Source organism: Scardinius erythrophthalmus, assembly GCF_964197995.2.
Source record: "Scardinius erythrophthalmus genome assembly, chromosome: 5".
In the NCBI taxonomy this organism is placed as follows: domain Eukaryota; kingdom Metazoa; phylum Chordata; class Actinopteri; order Cypriniformes; family Leuciscidae; genus Scardinius; species Scardinius erythrophthalmus.
The window spans coordinates 28,220,456-28,245,185 of NC_138225.1; positions in this window are offsets into that span (position 1 = coordinate 28,220,456).

The window sequence follows — 24,730 nt, forward strand, 5'->3', positions numbered from 1 at the left end:
CTCAACATGGCAGCTCCTGGCAACCTGCTTTACATAGAATTAAACAGCCTTTTTAGGCTACTGAGTCTCATGGGGACAAACATAATTGTAGTTATATTTGTCAAAAATGTGTAAAACCTTTTAGAGGAATTGGAATTATGAGGGAATGAGGAATTACTCACTTTTAACTCAAGCTATATTGTATGATCCGAAATAGATAATCCAAGGCACAAGTCAAATTCAAGTAGTTAAAAAGCTTTTATTAAAGTGCCTATTTTTGAAAAAGGAAAACATTTTAAAAAGGAAAACACATAATGGGCTGCACACCCACATGTTTTGGCAAAGAATGCCTTCTTCAGGGTACCATTATTTGTTTTCTTTTTTAAATGTTTCTACTATGGAACAGAACAGCCAGTTTAATGAAGGTTTTTATAACTATGTGAACTGGAAGTGTGCCTTGAATTATCTATTAGAATTTGGGAGCATACTGGATTTGTTTTTTTGAGATCATTTCTTAAGTGTCATTGTAATATAATAGCTTCTTTTTTAATGATGGCCAAATTGCACGTATTGTTCTTCCTTCCTCTTTATTGCTGAATTATTGTGCTGTGTTTGTCTCTGTCATTAGAAGTACAATTTTGATGTAAAGCATTTATTCATTCAGCCCTCGAACATTACAGCATTGATGCTGTCACACCGTGAAAATGAAACATGACTTAATGAATATTCATAACACATTATCGATGCAAATTTCAGCTGTATTGATAAAACCATATAAAATGATGTCCTTAATACATATTCATATCTCAGTTTAATGACTCCTGAATATTCAGTTATCATCTAGACCACTGATTTGTCTATCACTTTCTTGTTTTTTTTCCACCATAACTCTTGCACTGTCATAAACATGACACGTTCATTCAACCTTCTCAGAGCCGTCTCTAATTTTGTACCAAATGCTGAATCAAACTGATATGTTACATCAAATGAAAAAGCAAATCTTCTTTCTTCATCAGATTAGCGGGGATTTGTGGGTGTAGTAAATGGGGGTTTTGCTGTCCTCTGACAGACAGGGAGGAGCAGTAAGAGTGCAGCCGGCTGATGTATCAGGCTGAGGGAGTGGTTTGTTTGTTGTGTGGCGCCGAGATCTTCTCAAAAGCTCTCTCGGTTTGAGTGCCTGTCTAGGCATTACGGGATGATCTTCCTGCAAGGTGATCATTCTCTGCTAGATGCTGAAGAGACCACCCCTCCTTGTCCAGTGTGTGCTGGACATAATGATAGAAATTCAAAGGTCGTTTGCTATAATGTTTCATTAATAGGTGTACTTGGAGATGCATTGATACTTAAAAATTCTGGCTGATACAAATGAGCCTACTTATTTTCTTGTTATGGACAATAACCACTAAATAGCCAATATTAAAAATCCTACTATTTTGTCTAAATACATTAAAATACACTAAAAATCAGTTGTTTTAAATTGTGCGAGTGAATTTAGGCATTACAAAATTATAGTATATGCATATGATGAATTGATATTCTATGCATGTAATGGATAAATGTCCTGTATCCATCTAGAACAGTGGTTCTCAACCACTGGAGCCAGGAATCCCCGTTGTCCACAACAACATTCGAAGGCGCCATGACTTTTCCAATTGTTCTGGAACTGATTGATTTCTAAATGATGAAATATTTTAGGGCTTCGCAGAGCTGGAAAATGTATAAAAATTCCCATCAAGTGATATTTTACTAATTTAGGCTATATGACTTTTCCAGGTCTTGAGAGGGTGGATTAAAATAAGAAATATCTTGGTATTAGCTTATTTTGTTTTGATTTAAAATCATTTTACGTCATCTTGAGGCCCCCTAGTGGGCCCCAGCTCCCTGGTTGAGAACCTCTGATCTAGAAAGTAAAGTTGAACTGCGATCATTACCAAACTGGCAGACTAAAGTCCTGAAAAACAACTAAAAGTCATCAGATGCTTACCAAAGAATTAGATGAATATATTCATAGATGCTCTGTGACTTTTAACCCTTAATCAGTGTTTGAAAAGGACGACACTTAAGGTGTTTGGGGTCATTTTGACCCCAAACTTTTAAAGAGCGATTGCATAAGGAAATATACATTTTTATATGGAAAACTATATATCATTTTTTTTATTTACTTCTCAACTATACATTTATGCTGTGTTTTTGTGGAAATTTTGAAGTTTTTTACCTATTTACTGCACAATTACATAACTAGGCCATAAATTGGCTCATGAAAAATGATTTTTTAAAGAAAAAATCACTTAAATAATGATATTAATTCAATATAAATGGTTTTTGGGCATTGCTCTATGTGTTAGGGATGGAATACTGCCATCTAAAGGTTAGTCGAAAAAACTTATTTCTTATGGGAAAGGAATTAAAGTGCAATGGCCAAATGTATCCAATAGAGGGCCATAGAGAACCATTCATTCACTCATTTTCACTTCTCCTCACAAATTTGATATATATATACATATATATATGTGAATATTTATTTAAACATTTTGAAATGCATAAAAAATCTAATTATTATTATTATCAAATTAATTATTATAATTATATAATATTAATTATATAATTATTATCAAATTATTATATACATTTGCAGAACCATTACAAGTCACCACTATGACATGATTGTGTGTGTGTGTGTGTGTTGGTGTGTGTGTGTGTGTGTGTGTGTGTGTGTGTGTGTGTGTGTGTGTGTGTGTGTGTGTGTGTGTGTGTGTGTGTGTGTGTGTGTGGGAACAAGCTTGTTCCATGTTGCTTATGTGACATTTTTCAGATTTATGCCAGTTTAGTTGATTTTATTTGCCAATTTCTATACAAATGCTCTCTGTTGCAGTGACATACATGTGTGTGTTTGTGTGTGTGTGTGTGTATGAGATAGAAAGTTCGTTCCACTTTGGGTTTATGCTCTAGGACCAGACCTTGATTTAAATGTAATTTTTTTTAGATTTATGCCAGTTTTGTTTATTTTATTTGCCAATTTCTATAAAAATGCTCTCTGTTACAGTGACATACATGTGTGTGTTTGTGTGTGTTTGTGTGTGTTTGTGTATGAGATAGAAAGTTCGTTCCACTTTGGGTTTATGCTCTAGGACCAGACCTTGATTTAAATGTAATTTTTTTTTATATTTATGCCAGTTTTGTTTATTTTATTTGCCAATTTCTATAAAAATGCTCTGTTGCAGTGACATACATGTGTGTGTTTGTGTGTGTTTGTGTGTGTTTGTGTATGAGATAGAAAGTTTGTTCCACTTTGGGTTTATGCTCTAGGACCAGACCTTGATTTAAATGTAAATTTTTTTTAGATTTATGCCAGTTTTATTTATTTTATTTGCCAATTTCTATAAAAATGCTCTCTGTTGCAGTGACATACATGTGTGTGTTTGTGTGTGTTTGTGTGTGTGTGTGTATGAGATAGAAAGTTTGTTCCACTTTGGGTTTATGCTCTAGGACCAGACCTTGATTTAAATGTAAATTTTTTTTAGATTTATGCCAGTTTTATTTATTTTATTTGCCAATTTCTATAAAAATGCTTTCTGTTGCAGTGACATACATGTGTGTGTTTGTGTGTGTTTGTGTGTGTTTGTGTGCGTTTGTGTGTATGTGTGTATGAGATAGAAAGTTCGTTCCACTTTGGGTTTATGCTCTAGGACCAGACCTTGATTTAAATGTAAATTTTTTTTAGATTTATGCCAGTTTTGTTTATTTTATTTGCCAAATTCTGTAAAAATGCTCTCTGTTGCAAAAACATACATTTGTTTGTTTGTTTATGTGTTTGTGTGTGTCTGTGTGTGTGTGTGTATGAGATAGAAAGTTTGATCTACTTTTTATTTATGCTCTAGGACCAGACCTTGGTTTATATGTAGAAATTTTCAGATTTATAATGGATTTAATTTGATTTTTTTGACAAACAAAATAAAAAAAAGTCATTTTTTTCATTTTCCCATTCATTTTCAATGTGGGGTCATTTTGACCCCAAACACCTTAAAAGGTAAATTTTTTTTTACACACCTTTAGAACAACCAAATCAAGCCCAGTTTTTTTGTGCATGTTTAGATAGGTTATTTAGGAAAAGTCCCAGAGTTTCATGCCCCTGAGATGAAGGTAACATTTTTAAAAAATGAAAGAAAAGTCCAGTGGGGTCATAATGACCCCAAACACTGATTAAGGGTTAACTAACTTCTTATGTGAAACATCTTTATTGTTAAATGGCTTTCAGCAGTCCCATTTTTAAAGTGCCAAATGCCACTTTTAAGAGACCCTTAAAGTGACAGCAGTTAAAAAGATTTTTCCAGGGCCTTTCCCCCTCTCATTTTCTTACCTACCACAAAGTGCATATACCTGCAGGTGATCTGAAGGCATGTAGTGTGGCAGGGCACTGAGGAGGAACTACAAGCTGAGAAATGAAAACATTTAGCTACATGAGAGCCCGGAGCAGTACATTAACATGACAGGCCATCTCTTGTCACGTGTCAGGAATAGTCAGGCTGGCCTTCCACTTCTGTGGAAGAGAGCATGTGAGTGTATGAGGGAGCTAGAGAAGAATAAGAAAGGGCTTATCCCTTGCAGCGTTCCTCCCAGCCAACAGCATGCCTCTTTCATGCTCCATGTAACCTTGGTGAAACTGACACCTCTTTTCGTCCTATACCTGCCCTAGGCTGTGGCTATCTTGTCTTCTTTTCTTTTGTTTGGCCAAAGCAAAAGATACTGACAGAGGGTTTGTGTTCAGTTCTCTGATAAGTAATACATTTTCCATGGTCAAGACTTGTGGTTGCCTATTTGTATTTCACATTTCAACATTTCACTAATGTGTTTCGGTAGGCTTAGGTTTGTAGGCTGGATTATCCATGTGCAAAAGTTCCAAAACATAAAAGAAGATATTTTGGAAAAAAATTCTCATTCAGTTGTATTTTTAGACAGCACTGACTTTAGCTAAAACATTCTTCAAAAAACGTCTATTGTGTACCACAGAATAAAGAACGTCATAAAGTTCTGGAACAACATGAGGGTGAGTAAATGATGGCAGAATTTTTGGGTGAACTATTCTTTTAATTACACACAGCTAAAAGAATCCAATTTCACATTGTGAATAAGACTGAAACCTCATTGACTGGTTTTCATAACCCACACAGAGAACAATTCTGTAATGAGTGTCATGTTTCGTGCTAAATACGCATCAGACTAAACTGTAACCTAATAGTTACATTTTGGCTTTTTCCCTGGCGACAGCAGGCCCACAGCACACAACAAAAAATACATACCTGGCATTCCAGCCTTGTCTCCACTTTTCCTAAGTGGATTGGAACATATCCTATCCCAACATTCTGCCATTGTAACCAAGTGTGAAGTTGGCCCTGCAATGCCCAATTACATCCATGAGGTTTTGCCGCAACCTTTGTCATGGTACAGTGGTGGTACAAAGAACATCTTTAAGAAGGATGACCATGCTGGAGATGTCAGCAGCATGAGAGATGAGATCTATGAGAACTCTTCCACCACCTCCTTGTGAGTGGTTACCTACCCTTATTTGAAAAACACAAGAGGCCAAAGATCAAGCAAGGTATCGAAAGGCACAAAGTGATGCAAAACATCCATACCCTCTTAGAGGAGCAATGAACCCTGAAAGCATTTCTGTACAAGTACAACTGCCATTTAAAAGTTTAGGGTCGGTAAGATTTCTTAATGTATTTGAGTCTAAGTCTCTTATGCTCTCCAAGGCTGCATTTATTTGATAAAAAAAAAAAAAAAAAAAGTTATTTTAAATTGTATATTTAAAATATAAACAGTGAAGAGTGAAACAGTAAAAGCTACATTTTCTGAATCATTACTCCGTCTTCAGTGTCGCATAATCCTTCAGAAATCATTCTAATTAGCTGATTTGGTGCTCGAGAAATATTTCTTATTACTATCAATGTTGAAAACAGTTGTGCTGCTATTTTATTCAGAATTCTTAAAAAAAAAAAGTAAATTCAAAAGAACAACATTTATTAGAAAAATTATTTTCTTTTAAAAAAAAAATCTTACTGACCCTAAACATTTCGTTTACACGAAAATGATGTACTAAAAACTGGAAAAGTTTTTCCTTTGCGTTTGTGAAAAGATCTGCGAAAATGACAAAAAATGCTGTATTATGCATGCAAGGTCACTATGTAAAGCAAACAAAAGAGGCCTATAGACTGAACACGTAATATATGCATGTACACGACATCATCGTTTTCACAAACTCGATAATGGTATCATTTTCAGAAACTTGCACTTTGAAATGCATTTTCAAAAGTTTGCATTTTCACTACCACAAAACATTGTTGTCATGTAAATGAAAGGCCAAAACGCATAATTTTTTTTTTAGTTTTCAGTTGAAAACGGTGTTGTGTAAATGGCCCCTTAGTCTAGAACTCTAGAAGTTATAGGAATAGTTCACTAAAAAAGAGATTTTCTTTCATTACTTAAACTTGTGTAGATCGAATTCAAATTACATTTTATTCCCATGAAGACCAGAGATTAATTTTTATTTATGATTCATTATGGCCCCTTTATATATATAAAGTGAATGAAGTCTGGGGCTGACAAACTTCAAAATTATAAAATAAAAAAATAAAAAGTGGTCCATATGACCCATAAAATATATTCCAAGTAGCCTGAAGTCATGTGATAGCTTACTGTGAGGAATGGACCAACATTTAAGCCGTTATTCAATATTGCAATGATAATTGATATGAGAGTGAGTTAATGATTACAGAATTTTCAAATGTTTCATGCAAAGCCGCATATTACCAGGTTTAGCTGTAAACATATTTTAATCTAATATATCTGTGTTTTTGAAAAACTCTTTACATGTCATATAGCACATAAATAGCAAAAAATTATTGCCATGCCATAGCAAGTCATAAGTGTGTCATATACGCTCCAGACATATAGTTGTAAGAAGAATACTGTAAATTGCCCTCTAAATAAAATGTTCGTGACAATTATGAAGAATCAAGCAGTGGAAATTACTCTTATGAGTGGAAAGGTAGATGTGAGCACTGCAGTACTCCATAGGGAGGCAGGCAGAATGATCCTGTTTTCATATGCTAGAGTCATTCCCCTGCAATTATCTTAGTGAATGGGGCCCACGGAAGGTAATTGCTTTGTTTTTCAATTATTTGCTGAGGCTCTGGTAATTTACTTCATTCTATGAAATATGCCAATTAGACATTTTAATTACAGTTTTCACTGTATCACTTCTCCCTGTCTCTGAAAGGATGTAATACTGCTATTAGCTAGACACGGAGGAAAAAATTACTCGCATTTCTCAAGCAGATTCAAATTGGAGAGATTGGCTTGTTGCAGAGGTTTTTTTTTTTTTTTTGCCCACATCATCCCAGCTCAGACAGACAACAGAATTCTAGACAAAAGAATTTTAATTTACCTCTATTTTTATTAGATTGAAAGACCCTGCAGTATTAATGGTTTAGCGCAGAACTGCAGACAATAATGATAACAAGCGAAAGACCGGTTTGTGTTAAATGTATGTGCATTTTATCTATGTATTTTATAAAACACTGAAACATTTGTGTTTAAGAGTGTTACATACAGGTGATCTGCATATGCATTTGCATTTATTGCATATAATATTATATTTATATGTACACAGAATATTTAGGAAACATATTCCTTTATTTTGCCTGACTTACTCGAAATGAGAAAAGGTCATAAGGTGTGTCCGTAAACCCTGTTCCATTGAGTACATGAAATCTCCCACTCATTACTGTGTATTCATTTGTCCTTGACTTAATTTCTAAGATAAGTCCACAATTCTGTTCCCCCTCCCACTTGCTCTCCCACCAGTTGGATTGTGTGTGTGTGTGTGTGTGTGTGTGTGTGTGTGTGTGTGTGTGTTGTCCTTATAGGAGCACTTAGGCGTCTAAGAAACAGGCATCTGTCTTGAATATGGCCCTCTCTGCCAACCCGCAAGGGCAGTGGAGAGCATCATATGTCTTGAGGAAGATCTACAGAACTCTTTGTCTATTCCTTTGGTAACACGGACTGATGAATGATTCTGATCGCTGGCTCTGAGTAATATATAAAGTCATCCTACAATGTACCTTTGCACTAAATTACGCTCGCACAATAAGGTTTGACAGGTGCGGGTACTTCACTAGGCTCTTTTTATATCTCTCAAGCATCAGATGGCCTCCATTTATCAGTAGCCAACCAGCCAGAGATTTCTTTCTCTCTTTTTTCCTCCTTTTGTATTTCCTCCATCTACACAAAATGCTGGTGTCACGGAATTGTGAGGCGTAGATGTCTTTGCCAATGTAAATAAAAAGACTGTTCCAGCCATGTAGTAAAAAAGGAAAAGAATATTTGAATGAACACTGATTTTCTGTTAGCATTGCACGCTAACAGGGAAGTAATTGTGTGTCTATTTGTAGCTGTTTGGCACTAAGCTAAAGGGCCTTGCTAGCGGGGGTGTTATGTTATTGTCAGTGATCCATTAGCGGAAATTCAGGATTAATGAACATGTAAATATTTTGGTAATCTTTGGACTGAGGTGATGGGCTGAATAAATGTAGACCTTTTAGAGCCGCACTCTCTGATAACATCTCCGACTGGAGTATGAAAGCCAGTTCAGTTTTGACAATTTAACGTAAGTTTTACAGTATGGAAACACTTCTAAGCATGCTATGTAATTTCTTTTGTTTGATAGCTAATCTTCTAAAGAGACATTTTGGGACAAGTAAATATAAATTGTCTTACAGACACATTTTTTTCTTCCAGACAAATTCCAAACTTTTTGCTTGTTAAAATGAGAGATGTCTTGTTGATGCACGACATAAACAATGTGTTTCAAGAAACATTTCTTATTTCTAAATATCAATGTTGAATAAAGTTGTGCTATTTTTTATCAATTTTCTTTCCCTTACATTTATCAATTCCAAAATTAAAAAAATAAAAGCTACATGTATCAGCAGTGCCTCTAAGAACAAAAATGACAGTTGACTTCTGGTTGTGTGACGGGTGAGAATCTGCAGGTTACACTCAATGGCCCCTTCTTGAAAAAACTGTCCTTAGGGCTTCAATTAATCATCATAGTCATTAGACTTGCCTGTCAAGCTGCGAGGCCCTGTGTGCTCAGTCAAAGGGATTTGCTTTTAAGCTAAACAAATGTTAGCATTATGTATGTTGAGCTAACAACCTGTCTAAGAAAATAAATGTAGCTTTAGCTTTTAAATTTTAGTGCAGATATCACGCTTACTTAAGGCGAGCGGACAGATTGTGTAAGATATCTGTCAGTGCAGCTGTGAACAAAGCGAAGTAGAGTTGCTGCTTTTCATTCTCTTCATATTACTGATAGAGTGCTAAAGCTACACAGCCAATACTATGATGTCATCTAAAAAAGACAATATAATTGCTTTTGTTGTTTAAATTTGAATAATGATTTGAGAATACATTACCACTTGTTTTCATTAATTAATTCATTAATTAATTCATTCATTAATTAATTCATTCATTCATTCTTTCATTCTTTCAGTCAGTCAGTCAGTCAGTCTGAGACAAACATCGTATGTATCCTGAGACAATGTTTATGCACTAGGTGAAGGTCCAGTAGTTGTTGTGTAAGAGCCACTCACGGCCCTTCAGGGAGATTCACTACAGGAGGTTGTAGAAGGTCTTAACACACATTCTGCCCTTTACTTTTCCCTTGGCCCTGCACTAATGTCTTGTTTTAACCAGGCCTAATGGCCAAGAAAGGTTTTTTTTTTTTTGGTTACTCTTACTGTTGTTGCTATGATGAGAATTTTTTTTTTGTCTAATGTAGAGGTGTTGAGATGGAATCCTATATCATTTATATTCCTTGTTGTTATTATTCATATTTAAATATATTTTCCTAACCTATCACATTATCTCTTTCTCATAGATGTTGTTGAATTTTAAACTCAACCCATTACAGAAGGAAAAAAACCACGTTTTGCTTGATTTTGCCATTTTTTAGTATTCATTTGAATTTTATGATTGCACAAATTCTCAGTGTATGTCTATGAATATGAATATAAATGAATGTGGGGGTAAATGGTTTGGCCTGGAATTCACTTTTCAGGTGGGTTTTGATCTCAATTAAATATGGGTCAGCATATGTTAATCAGCTTACATCACTTGGTATTAAAAATAATAATGAAAAAAACAAACATAACGTATATCCACCTTCCACATTGTCTGGCCACCTCATATGGAGTAGATACAACACAAACCTGCTGTATCATTGTATTCTTTCATTCTTTCATCTCATTGTATCTTTTTCTCATTTCCCCTCACTGCTGCTGTCTGTATATGTTCATTTGCTTGGTTGTTGGTTCTTACCCTTCCACATCTGTCTTTGGGGAGCAATATGTTCATATACATACATACTACACTACCGTTAAAGTGTTTTGGGTCGGTGAGATAAAAAAAAAAAAAATGTATTTGATCAAAATAGAGTATTTTAATTTGGAATTTACATTTTTAAAATAACTTTTTTCAATGTGAATAGATTTTAAAATGTAATGTATTCTTGTGTTGGCAAAGCTGAATTTTTAGCATCATTACTCCAGTCTTCAGTGTCACATGATCCTTCAGAAATAATATTAATACGATGATTTGGTACTTGAGAAACATTTCTTATTATTATCAGTGTTGAAAGCAGTTGTGCTGCTTAACATTCTTGTGGAAACCATGATACATTTTTATGATTATTTGATGAATAAAAAGTTCAAAAGAACAGCATTAGTTTGAAATAGAAATAACATTATACATGTCTTTACTGTCACATTTAATCAATTAAACCTGACCTTGCTGAAAAAAGTATCAATTCTTTTTTATTTCCCCTTTAAGTAAATTTAATGTACATCAGCTTTTTGTTAGCAACTTGTATTGTAGTTTATAACAGTTGCTTTAACTGTAGCTCAACTGTTTCAATTTACAATTAGCCATGGCAAGCTTAAAGTAGCTACAACACTGGCCACATATTTTAATGCAAATTCTTGTCAGTGTAAATTATGCCATTAAACACCGCATCCATTCCATTATGTGTACAGAGACAGAATGTATGAGGATAAAGCAATATCAGTACCTTAAATTAAGTCAGGGGTTATGCCCCATATCTAATTGAGCGTTGTAAAACAAAGTCCAGGCTGGCAGAGTGGTAGAGTGCTGTAGGCCGCAGGCGGACATTTGCAGCAGTGTATGTAGCCGAGGTGCAGCCCTATAACTTACTGACTGGGAGGTACTTACTATATAATGCAATATTCCTGCACTGCAGCGTGCCATTTGTCATTTGAAGCGGGACACAGATTATGGCTTAGGGCAGTGCATCTGTCCTGCAAGTAGCTAAAAGCCTCCCCAGCTGAGCCTGCTGATTTAGCCGCTGGAGCAGAGGTCAACGCCCCCCCATTACTCCTCTCCACATACTCTCTCTCTCTCTCTCTCTCTCTCTCTCTCTCTCTCTCTCTCTCTTTATCTCCCACCCACTTCCACACCCTAACCCACTGCTAGTCTGTATCTACATTCAAAGTGCTGCTCTGTTTGTTAATGTACACTCCCTAGCTTAGCACCCACTTAGCAACGTCCCCTGATTTCCTGTGACAGTCCCTGCTAGCTAAGCCCTGTGTCTTAGTGGGTGACTAAATGAAACATATTGACGTCCCACTGGGCTCAGCCCTTGTTGTTTTGACAAATCCTCCTTTGGTGTTGATCAATCAGGGCTTCTCAATGGGGAGTGGAACGCTCCCAATATTTCATTCCCTAGCGTGCTCGCACACGGGGCTGCGGGGTGAGCGGGCGTATTCAATTTGGGCTTGTAAGAGCTGCCCGTTCAGTCTGTCCCCGTAATGCACACATGTCTTGGGATGAAAAGGAAAGATCATCAGCCCCCCTCCCACAATGCTGACATAAGTTACAAGCGAAAATTTTAATTAGTGGGGCGGCGCACTGTGATAATTCACTGGCTCTTCTGTCTGTTTGCTTGTTTGTCATTATGAACTTCTATTCATTGCATCTGGCATCTGCATGCCCTGCGAGGAGAGAGAGGTGGCAACACAACCAGCATTTAAACTCCAGGGAAAAGAAGAATTTATCTCGACTGTTCAGTGATTCAGGATTACAGACCAGGACCAATAAACAGTAGACTAATAATACAGACACTTTCTTTTTTAGTTATTGGTTTTATAGTGCTTTATTTTGTTTCTGTTTTTATGTTTAAGATTGTTTTCTGTGTGTGTGTGTGTGTGTGTGTGTGTGTGTGTGTGTGTGTGTGTGTGTGTGGTCCAGGTATACCCCACGTAATGAGGACAAAATGTCTACACAAAGATGGCAATATCCGAAATCCTTGTCCGTGTGTGGACATTTTTTGGTCCCCATGAGGAAAGCTGCTTAAAAATCAGGCTAAATTATGTTTTTTGAAAACGTAAAAATGCAGAAAGTTTTGTGTGATTGGTAGGTTTAGGGTTATGGTTAGTGTAAGGGGAGAGAATATACAGTTTGTACAGTATTAAATCATGATATCTATGGAAAGTCTGTGTGTGTGTGTGTGTGTGTGTGTGTGTGTGTGTGTGTGTGTGTGTGTGTGTTTTGTCATTAAACCCATTTTCACATGTTAAGAGGGTGTAACCGTATTGTGCGGTCAAAAAATAAATATTTAAGGTCAGTTTAAAAAAAAAAAAATTTGTTTGCTTTCCCTCATGCTTTCCCAAATGCATTTGACTTGCTTTCTTTAGATGAACACAAACAAATTTCTTAGTCCATATAATGCGATTATAACAGACTTCCAGTGTTGCCAATTCAAAAACCACCCAAAACGAACACAATGGGAAACCATACAATTCCAGCTGATGAATCACTCTCTTCTAAGTAAAAAGATAGGTGCGTGTAAGAAAAAAAAAAAAAAAAAATATATATATATATATATATATATATATATATATATATATAATATATATATATATATATGAAACTTTTTCTGACTATAAACCATTGCTTTAAGCGTTAACTCATTAACCAACATATGACCGTTAATCGGAAGTGATGGTTTATAGTTAAAAAAGTTTAAAATATTAGTATGTTTATAATCTGGGGTTGTATGGATTACAGTTGTTCGCTTTGTGTGTTTTTTCAAGTGTCAGCTTTGGAGGTCAATTGATTATTTTTAGAGATGGATTGCTTTAAAAAAAATATTTTTTTATATTCATCTGTGGTAAGTAAATGATGAGAGAAATCAAGTGTAGCTTCAGTTCTGGCAGGTCATGTTAGTCATGCTCGCATCAGTTGACCCTCAGCTGATCCACGTCTACCTATAGGAATACGACGCCTATCACTGTATACATATATAAGCTCCTTCAGTATTATCAGCAGCTATCGCATTTCTCAGGAGCTAATTACCCGCCTCCATCCCCAGCTCCTCCTCTCCAGTCCAGTCTAGTCGGGATTTGGTATTCTGATTCCCTTTGAATTTTGAATCAGACTAAATTCTTGAATTATGTTGTACATTAAAATATTGATTTAATGATATCTGCAATACATTCATGTTGGTTCTGTTCTGTTTACCCTAAAGGGGGTTATTGCTGCTCTTATCCATGCTAGGCTGCATGGATACAGGGAGTTCTTGCCCAGAACAGAACCATACCGCCAATCCAAACTGTATGCTCTCGAGTCAAACCTTTAATGTTATGAAAGAGAGCGCTATTTCCAGATCTCACTGTTCAGCGAAATTTTGTGTTATATATCTTATTACCAAGTTGTCTCAGAGCCGATTATGAAAAATTCGCAGGAGCTGGTGTCACGTCGACAGGAAGTAATCAGGACTATAAATATTTCACTTGGAAGAGTGTGTTATCCCAGTATTGCCCGAACTAGAGTACTGTTCTGTGTATCCCCTGCTACTCTTCATTATTTATTTACCTACAGTCTGTTTGCAAGAGCCCCATATTTCTGCAGCACTTGAAAGGATGGGACTAAGGAGCCGTAGCACAGGGGAACAGTTGTAGGGGGCTGTAATCAAAGACGTGCATCCCCCCATCACGACCACCCCTATCGTTCCTTCCCAGAATGTTAATAATGTCAATCTCCACCTCCCAATCTGGTCTATACCTCAAGAGTCTGAGCGATGACTTGTGCCTTGTCCCAGACCACCTCAGGCCCCTTTCTGGCCTTTGCTCTCTCTCATTGTCCTCCTACATGTCAGGCGGGTATGCAGTGACATGCCATCTAGCTTGTTAGCGACCCATGAGTTCAAACTGTTGCCATCTGGCAGTCTCTGCTGGATGTTAAGGGTTTTTTTTTTTTCTAAAAGACTGAGCGTGGAGCTCACACAGAGATATGCTTGAAAGGGATTTGGTTTGGAGTAAACTTTTTGTTACTGTTGTTATTTCCATAAAACCTTTTTACACAGTATACTGAATAATCAGTGAATGACAAGATTGTGTTTTTGCTGTTTTTAAATATGCATTAAGCATTAGGGAAACAATTTTACCTGTTACTGTTGCTTCACTAAACTGTTTTCTGTGCTGTTTAGCATGTTCTCTGACACATTGATGTCACATGGGCATCCTTGTATGGTCGTAATTTTGCGGCTAATATTTGCAGCATATGCAAGTTCAGTCCAGACCGTTGCATCGACAGTATTTCCATAAATTTGCGTAATGCAACAATTTTACGTTAACAAAAGATAATTTAGAAGTCATATTGTTGTGTTTTTACCTTTCATCATGCTGTGCTGATTTTCATATAAATGTATTTTCTAAGGCACTCAGGTTTGTGCCGAGCATTATGTTAGCACAGAGAGAGAGAGGGAAGGGCTTTAGTGGATATTCATTTATGGCCTGCATTTTAGGGAGGGGGGGGGGGGGGGGGGGTTTGGAAAACAATGAAATATTTATCATGGAAAGATGAATGGCACAGACAGGGAGAGGGCACTAAATTATAAAGGAAAGGTTAGGATCTAATTGAATTAGGATGTGTGGAGAGCACGAGCTAGCTAACTGCAGGGGTTCACAGTGGCTGCCACAAGTCTCGTCTGCCTCACTGACTCTCCTCTCTAATAAGAGTTAATGCATAGTAATAAATCACATTACAAATTATTAAACATTTATTTGTTACAAATGGAAAGATTTTAGCAGGGAGCATTTGTACAATGTACATTAATTTAAAAGATGCTGCAATAAAGAATGACCGATTTTGAGCTGAGATTATGGATACAGAGAGACAGGATTAACCATTTTAGCAGTTCTAATATCATTTAAAAAAAATTTTTTTTTTTGAGACCAAACCAGAAATGCGTTCCTTAGAGGTTCACAACTCACAAATCAAAACTGTTTCATGGAGTTTTTGTCTAGTAAATTATTATTATTTATTTTTTTTGCTTTAGATGCTTTAGCCCACTCTACTACTATTCATCACAGCCTTGTTTTAAATATGTGTCAAAAATGAAATATGTCTGCCCTGACTAAGGTCTATTGGCAATGATTTTTTCTTTTTTCCAAAAAGCAACTCTCGGTGCAGATTAATCAGTCAATCTCTTATAGTAACTATGTGAAAGTTATTTTGCAATTCTATTTAATGAGAAAATCATCAGAGGATAGTCTTTTTGTACAAACGGCATGCATTATTTTGTTTTCATTCATTAAAAAGGATTATAGAATTAAAATGAGCTATTTTAATATATAAACTAATTGTCATTTGTGTATTAAGGATTTAGCCAAACAAAATACCCGCAGAACCTGCTTAGGTGCCCCTGGCATCCATGTTCCGCTGGTTGGGAATCGATGATTTAGAATATTACATTTTCCAATAGAATTTTCAGGCTCAGTAAACAGAGGCATACAAAACAAGATGGCACCACTTTGTATTTTTTAGAAGAACATATTTTCAATTCTGTCCATCCCTCCCTCCCTTCCTCAGGAATAACCTCATTAGAATTGAGGGAATCTGATTGTGTATTCCCGTGAGATTAACATTTTACTGGTTAATTTAATTTGAGGGGCTGGCAGAGCAGAGTTGCGTTCAGAGGGGAAGAAAGAAAGAGAAGAGTGCATCTATCTAACAGGTGGCTGAATCGACCTCAGCTGGTGCCACCTCGGCCTCTGACACTGACCTTGCTCAGAACAAGCTTAGCTTATTCTCTCTCTCTTCTCCTCCTCCTCCTCCTCCTGTTTTTCCCTGTCTTTCTCTCACTCCACTCGTCTCTCTCTCTCTAAACAAATAACACTTCTGCTTTCAAGGGGGAGAAGATAGAAAGACACTAAAAGGGAAATATGTTACAGTACTTGCGGTGGCGGAAAGCATTTGAGGATGAATAATTTCTCCCTGTCTCTGGAGAGATGTCGTTGTATTTCTTTCTCTTTTTTTTCTTTTAAGGAGAGGGCGGATTTACATAAAAGGAGCAGCGACCACAGCGGTCTGAAAGAGCCTCTAACTGGTGGGAGGATTAAGTGTATCACTGAATGGAATTATGTTGTAAATGACAGGGAGGGGTAAGGACCCCCTGGGCCTCCTCTCTCCCTCCTCGGTGTCGTGGTCCCATCTGGTCCTTTAAAGAATACCTAGCGGTAATTACCCCCAGATGGCTTAGGGGCTTTGCACAGGCCGCCCGACCAGGTGCCAGCAAGTCCTGCTGGGTCGCCGTATTCACTGCCAATCCAAAGCAGCACCGCAAAGTGGACCAGGGCTCACTGAGGCTGCTTTTTTTCTTCTTTTTTTTTTTTGAGCAAATAGTAGCCAAAAACTACGGGATAGGACAGGACATCAGAGAGAGAGGGGAAAGGTGATGGATTGGACAATAAGATGTTATTTTGTATGTTTCTTTTTGGACAATGGGTTGGACAATATGATGTTCTTTTTTTTTAGAAGGCCAAAAGGCTACACAGCAGGTTTATTTTGAGCAGAGGAGATGTATGAATTTCATCAGTTCTCGTGCATGTATTGCCACTGCAGACTCATTTGTAAAGCAAAGTGTGTCTAAATACTGAAAAGCAGCCATATTGCATTGATCTGTTTTGACTGACCAAAAACTAAGATAAAGAGAGGCAAGCAAACTGAAACCCATATTGATCACTCCGCTATTTTCCGTCAGGCTCAAATACTGTACCTGAAGGCATCTGTGTTTGCCAACAAGTCTGTATGAATGGTCTCAAGTCACTGTAACACAATTCCATGAACAAGTACAACGCATGAGGCATTTATGCCTTTGGTATGCTGAAACAGGACTTTCAGTTATTTTATTAAAGCAATAAGTCACAAGAAGCCTTGCGATATGGACTTGAGTGGAGTTTTGCTTTTACGAAATTATAAAAGACAAGCATTTGATTAAAACTTAAAACTTTATAAAAATGCATAAAATATATAATAATAGTACAGTATATATGTTACCGGCAAAGTGTGTAATCCGGCATTCTATAGAATGCCTATAATGTATAGAATTAGGTAATGTATTTTTGCCAAAAACCATCAGGCATTCTATACATTGCCTAGGCATTCTATACAATACCGGGATTTCACACTTTGCCGGTAACATATACAATACAATATATATTATATTATATAAATCTATTAAAAACTATAAATTGGGGATGCACCGATATGAAAATTTTGGCCTATACCATAACCGATAATTCTTAAAGTTTGAAAGCTGATAACCAATATATTGGCTGACAAATCTTTTTTTTTTTTTTTTTACTTTTTATATAATTTTTGAGAGCCTGATTACAAAAACAAAAGTCTCATCATTAAAAGCCATGTCCCAAGCATAGAATTATAATGTTCTCATTATAATTTTATGTAGCCTATATGACAGACTGCACATGTTGTAGGCTACTTAACTGTATTTTCCTTTTTGAAGTGATTTCAATCATTCAATCATTTCATAGAATTCAAAATTATAATGGCGGACAGTGTCTCAACTGAAGGAAATAATGCATTATTTATTGGTTTTAATATATCAGCCCAATTTTTTTATTGAACAACATTGAACAAAATTAACATATATCGGCCAATACCGATATGGTGGCCGATATATAGTGCATCCCTACTATAAATAATATTAAATGTATTTAAACCATTTATTATTAATATTTATCAGAATATAGTTAATTATAACTCAGGACTTTTTTTAGTTAACTAGCAACAAAGTAACTTAGTATAGAATGTGTGTTTATAATCATTTTACAAATGATTTTAATGCGGCTCATGATGAGGCTCATCCAATCGATTTAGAGTCAGAATAATGTGATATCTACAATAGCTGATCTGCCACTCACTCATGTTCAGAAGAGAGTGATAGTGACACTGAGTAGAATTGATTAAGTCTCTTTTGCCATCACTTTGACTCTGACCTTTGGGCCAATTTAGTCCTCTATCACAAAATGAGTTTCCTCCTTTCTAGTAAAAATTCAAAGTCCTTAAAGGGGTTGATCACCCAAAACTGAAAAGTCTGTCATTAATTACTCACTCTCATGTCGTTCCAAACCCATAAGACCTTTGTTCATCTTCGGAACACAAATTCAAATATTTTTGATGAAATCTGAGAGCTTTCTGACACCCTATAGTCTGCAACATTATTACCACTTGCAAGGCCCAGAAGTCCATGTGACTACAGTGGTTCAACCTCAATGTTATGAAGAGACGAGAATACTTTTTGTGTGCAAAAAAAAAACAAAATACCGACTTTATTCAACAATTTCTTCTCTTTTGTGTCAGTCTCTGATGCTATTCGCGTAGTAAACACAGTACAGCACTTCCGGATTCTACACCAGATCGTGACTCCATATTGACATCACTGGCATGTGTCATGGTGCTCACACGAACAGCGTCAGAGACTCATATAAAGTCGTTATATTTGTTTTTGTTATTTTGCTCACAAAAAGTATTCTTGTCGCTTCATAACATTAAGGTCGAACCACTGTAGTCACATGGACTATTTTAATGATGTCTTTACTACCTTTCTGGTGCTTGAAAGTGGAAATAACGTTGCTGTATGTGGAGGTACAGAAACCTCTCAGATTTCATCAAAATTATCTTAATTTGTTAATTTTGGAATGACATTAGGTTTTTTTCCTTTAATTGCAGTCTCACAGTAAACACTCTACAAATGGCAACTTTGTTGTTGATTAAAGACCCACATATGAGTGTTTCATCAATGCAAACTGTAGGCAAAGCTGGTAAGATAAATGTTGAACCAACCATATTAACAAATAAAAGTGTGATATTGGTGAATTGTTCATCATTTAGCTTGAGATGCATTTTTCATTATCAACAAGATTTTTAATAGAATAAGGTAACTGCACACTGAAATGTTCCTCCATAATTAATTTAACAGTGTGACTATTTGACGTATTTAACATGAACTGTTTAAGTTCACACTTATTGTATTTAACATCACAATCACTCAATAGACATAACGAGCCTGTAACATCATTATGATTCTTCATATAAAAATGCACGCATACAGACTTTATTAATATAATCTGACCTGCTTTATTATCGGATCTCTCAATGACTCTCTAAATTGGCTGCTCTGCTTTTGTCTACAGCCGTGTGTGCTGGAGTATATTTTATGCAGGGTCCCTCCTCTAACAGCAAATGCTATTCAGCCTGCTGGTCGCAAGTGAATGCTGCTCCTCTTTCTGTAAACAATAGACGCTTGACCCCTGCCACAGGCTCACATAAAACTCCAGTGCCTCTCTTCAACAGTCTGCTGCTTTTAACGTTATTCATAGAGAGAGAGAGGGTCGTAACAAAGGTATGATTTAGATGCCTTGTTTTGAGATTCACTCGTGCAGGACAGTCATGTTGCTGTCGGATACAGTTTAATGTCTGTTTCATTTTGTTTGCAGAAGCATGTGATTTAATTGAGCAAATATAGCAAATACAGATTAGTGTGGTAACCCTGATTGATTATATTTATTTACACAACAAAATTAGTACCATTGCCAGTCTATGACTTTTTTTTTACATAGTATATACTTTATTTTTTATTTGTATTTTTTTATTGTTTTTATGGGAACTTGAATATCCCTGTGGGTTTACTTTCCATTTCTTCATTATTTGTTTTTCCTACTTTTGATATAAATGTTGTTGTTGTCCAGGTTCAGACTTTCAATGCTAAACTATGAAATTGTGTTATAAACACACTTGTATATATTGGACATTTTAAATTAGACAAATGAAATAAACTGGTGAGACTGTGAAAGTGTGTTTTAAGAGAGTCCACAGGGCCAAAAGTGCCCATAGTTTGCATTTCTCTAAGATGGAAACGGCCATTCAAACCAGTCTTGACAATAAACCAACTGCTGTGTTTTAATTCTGCTCTTTACAAATATTTCTCAAAAGTCATTTTCTCAATGTACCTTACGTGGACCAGCTACCATGTGGACTAGACGTTCAGTCATTAAGCCATTTGCTCAAGATGCATGCAACACTTTGCTATTGCAGGTCAGCAGAAATGATACCAAGGCACCTTTTATGCTAGCACTCTCCTGTACGGCTGCAGCAAGGCCGGAGGGGGATTTGAAGGAGGCAGACTCCATCATTGCTCTAGAGTGCTATTGATTCTTTATTAAGCCAGTGAGCAGTTCATAGGGGGATCTTTGGGTCCCCTTCACGCAGTCATCCTTGAGAGGAGAGTGCCGTTTATCTGTTTTGACAAAGTGCTGGCTGGACTGGAAAGATTTTTGTTCAATGGTGCCCCTTAGAAAACCTCAAGCACCATTGTAATTGCAGAGTGTTGCAAAAATTATTATTATCTCTATATTTTTACATTTATAATTGGAAACATCTTACGTTAAGGTGTAATATTATTTTAAGTAAGTAGGCATTTTATTTGAATATTAATGTAAATGTTTGAAACCGAGACATTAATAAAACTGAAAGAAGTCCTGGCCCTTTAAAGGGAAAGAGTGTGTTGTTTTTTCCCCCTCTAATCTATGATGGATGCCCTAATACCATAATACCTTGGCATGCTGTTGTTATTTTTCGAAATATTTTGCAGCACCAGAGGTAGAAGGAGGTAATCTCATGTTGGAAACAAGGGATTGCAGGAATTAAAAGCCAATCATAACAAAAAAATACACATGTATTTTACTATTACTATCACTCAACGAAATACACTCGAAAGTGTAATACTTTTCAAGGATTAACCTTTCGTATAATACACGAAGGAACTGAGCAGTTCACAGCCTTGCTGCTGTATTTCATGCCTGAGGAAACGTCAAGAGAAAATCCTTTTTGTATTATGCATCATAGCTTCTGGAAGAGAAAGGGTTCTAAGTGTATTCAAGCAGACTGATTAACTTAGATTGCAGAGTGTGGTGTCATCTGGAACAGCGCAGTCAAGACTCGCCCACCCTCAGACTCCATTTAGTGTCAGCAGAGGCTGGTGAACCAGTGACTGGTCCTGTGGTGTCTGACATATGCTAGACCAGACACCAGCAGACATCCCCAATGGCCTTGCCCTGATTATTGAATATTGGAAGATTTTTTCCCCCTGCTTTGAAATAGTAGATGACAGAATGGGAGGAGCGACATGTCATAAAACAAGTGTGTCCTCTCTGCATACGTGTCATTGTGCTTCTGAAACAAGCTATCAGTGTTCATTTGTTTTTGTTTTCATTTTCTCTTTTCCATATATATTGTGTCCACACATTTATAGCCATCTATATACAGTATACATTCCGCATTATATGCATCGTGCATTGTCAATGAAATGTGTTTTTAAATTAAAATTAAAAGTATCATTAAAAAAATATATTTATATATATATATATAAGATTTATATATTTTTTAATAATAATTTTAATTTTAAAATAAATATATATGTATATATATGAATATGTATATGTGTGTGTTTGTTAATAACATATAAGATAAATCTATTTTTTAATGATGACTTAAAAAAATACAAATAAAACATCCTTAAGATCTGCAGTTGAAACTTTGCTGTTGTTGATGTAAATGGGGGCATTTTGAAAATGTGGGTTAATTAGTCTTGAAACGTTTTCCCTGCTGCAACAGCTGTGGCATAATTGATAGAGTGCTATTTACTTCACAGAGTAAAATTATGCATGCAACACACTTAAAATATACAATTATAGCTGTGTAGTAATGTTGAAAAGGTTGTGTCAGTTACATTTGCGTGATGTAATTAATGCTACCTAGACTTGGGAGGGGATCAGCTTGGCATGACCATGGCACAATAGATGGGAGTGGAGAAAAGGGGATAAGCACACACACAATTAACGCTGGAAATGGACGACTATGATTTTGGAGGGTTATTCTGTCCATAAAAAATGTAAATGCATTTGATGTGTGCTTGTTTCAGGTGAACCTGTTCAGCATTTTCACTGAGCTTAGTTTTGGATGTGCCAGTCATACTGGAATGAGTGCAACTGATATCTGGTTTTATGTGGGCTTGTGATCTCACAGTTTTGCTGGTAAAGGATTGCATTAGTAGAACTTGGTGTTAAAGGAGTCATGAAAGAGCCATGCTTTCACATCTGGAGTTTAGCCAAAAATGAAACAAGTTGTGTATTCTGCAGTTCTAAAACAAAATCAAAAATATTTGAATGACAGTAAAAACACACACACACGATGTGTAAGAATTTTTTTCTTTTTTGTTTCAGTCTCACATTGCCTGATCCCTCAGTTGGTTCTACCATGTGTATCCATTAACAAACCTCTCACTCCCTTAACATCTAAGACACAGAAGACCTTTTTTTCTTCTTCTTGCAACTGTTTTTCCCCCACCGTTTCAATTTGAACTTCATGCCAGAGCTTCAGGAAGGTGAAAGCAAGGTGGGAGTCTTACAAACGCAAGGTGCAAGCCAGAAAAAAGGGAAGAAGAAAAAGAAAACCACACACGCCATCCATTGGTCTTTGTATTGATTCACAGGGGTGTTGAAAAGGTCTTTGGTCATGCCCTTACCAAAGCATACTAATTTGCTCGATCAAGTCTGTCAGAATATCGACTGGGAGGAGGTACAGCGCCCGCCATTGTGTTTTCTTCAGCGGGGAGCCGGTCTGTGAAACAGGATTACCAGAGGTCATGCAGGCAGTGAAAGGATGTCCATCACTTTCTGTCTGCTAATACAAAGGGGCGGGAACTGGGACGTGATTGAGATGTTGAAGACAAGAGGAATGGCAGTTTCAAAAAAGAAAAAAAGAGAAAAACATCTCTTGCATGCAAATGTCTCACTGTTAATGTATTCATAGCCATCTCACGGAGTTTTAATCACAGGAGATGGCTGGCTTACCGTTTCCTGTTGTATTTCAGGCTCAGAAACAGAAGGTTGAAATTAAACACCGCTGCCGTGTTTGCCGTAGCAAAAAAAAAAAAAAAAAAAAAACTTTATTTCAGCTTTATTGTAACATTTCATAAATTTGACCTTGACAGTGACAATGAGTCAGTTTTACATAATTAATTCCTTAAAATCATTGGCTAAAAAATGCAATTTATAGTCTAAATGTTTTAAATTACAGGAAAACAGAATGACCTCACTTTAACATTGCTGAGTGCTACAGCAAGATGAAAAATCTCTAATTATAAATGAGTGTAATGATTCTGACGTGAAACATATTTGATGTAAAAGTTGCATGAAAGGTCTAAATTTCAACAACAAAATGTTTTCATTTCTTTTCATTTAATTCATTTTCGCCACCACTTTCATGAGTTACTAAATTTATTGTATTCATTTTCAATTGGCTTGTACATTTGATGCTTAGGAGAAACTCGTCAGAACTGCGAAGAAAGCTTTTAGGTTGTGAGGGTTATTTGCAATTTAATTGAAAAAATCTTCTGCATTATTGACATTTGAGATGACAAAAAAATTAAATAATTATTTCTCTAAGACAAACATCCAAATTTCAACATGATGTATACTATAGATAAATGTTTCACAGTCACTTTGCCTAACTATATGTTCCCCATGAACGTCGGGCTCTATAAATAACCCATTGTGTCTGGACTCCTAATGTTTCCTAATCTCTGCGCTCTGCTGAAATTCTACGCCACATCATCCAACAAGCCTCTTTGCTTAACAGTGGTTTTTATTATACCCATTATTATAACAAATATCCAATTATCTATTATCTTGTAGATCTGATTGTATACCTCTTTGTGGCGGTAAGGTCAAATACTCGTACCTCTATACGTGGAACATCTGCCTGTGCTTCCTGTCTCATCTGCAGCCCTCGTGGCCGGCAGCCCTTTTAACCTGATCACATAGGTATTTTGCTTTCATTCCCCCCCTGCGTTTTGTTTGTTTGATTGGCTGAGCAGGTGTTTTATAACCATTAGAGACTTCATTGCGACCCTGTCTCTGAGCAGTAAGCAAATAGAACAAGCAGACAACCAAGTCATGCAAGTGATTTCTTTCCCTCAATGGAACCATCTGGTGACTGAGCGAAAGAAAAAAAAGGAAGCATAGGTCCTCAGTGTGGTTGTTTACCTTTGGCTACATAATTGTGTTTCGAGGAAAGCGTGATGTCATGGGGGAGGCTGACAGTCGGTTCGGCAGGTTTCGAGGGCTTCATCTGTGTCCTTGTTTGCAGCGATTTCTTGTGTAGGATTTAATTATTGATAATGTTATCATACTGAATGTTGTAGTCTAAAAATTGGACTTGATGTTTTAATCATTTATTTTGAAATTGAAATAAATATATTTATTTTTTTATGCCATTTCTATCCGAAGATACGTTTGTTTGTTTGTTTGTT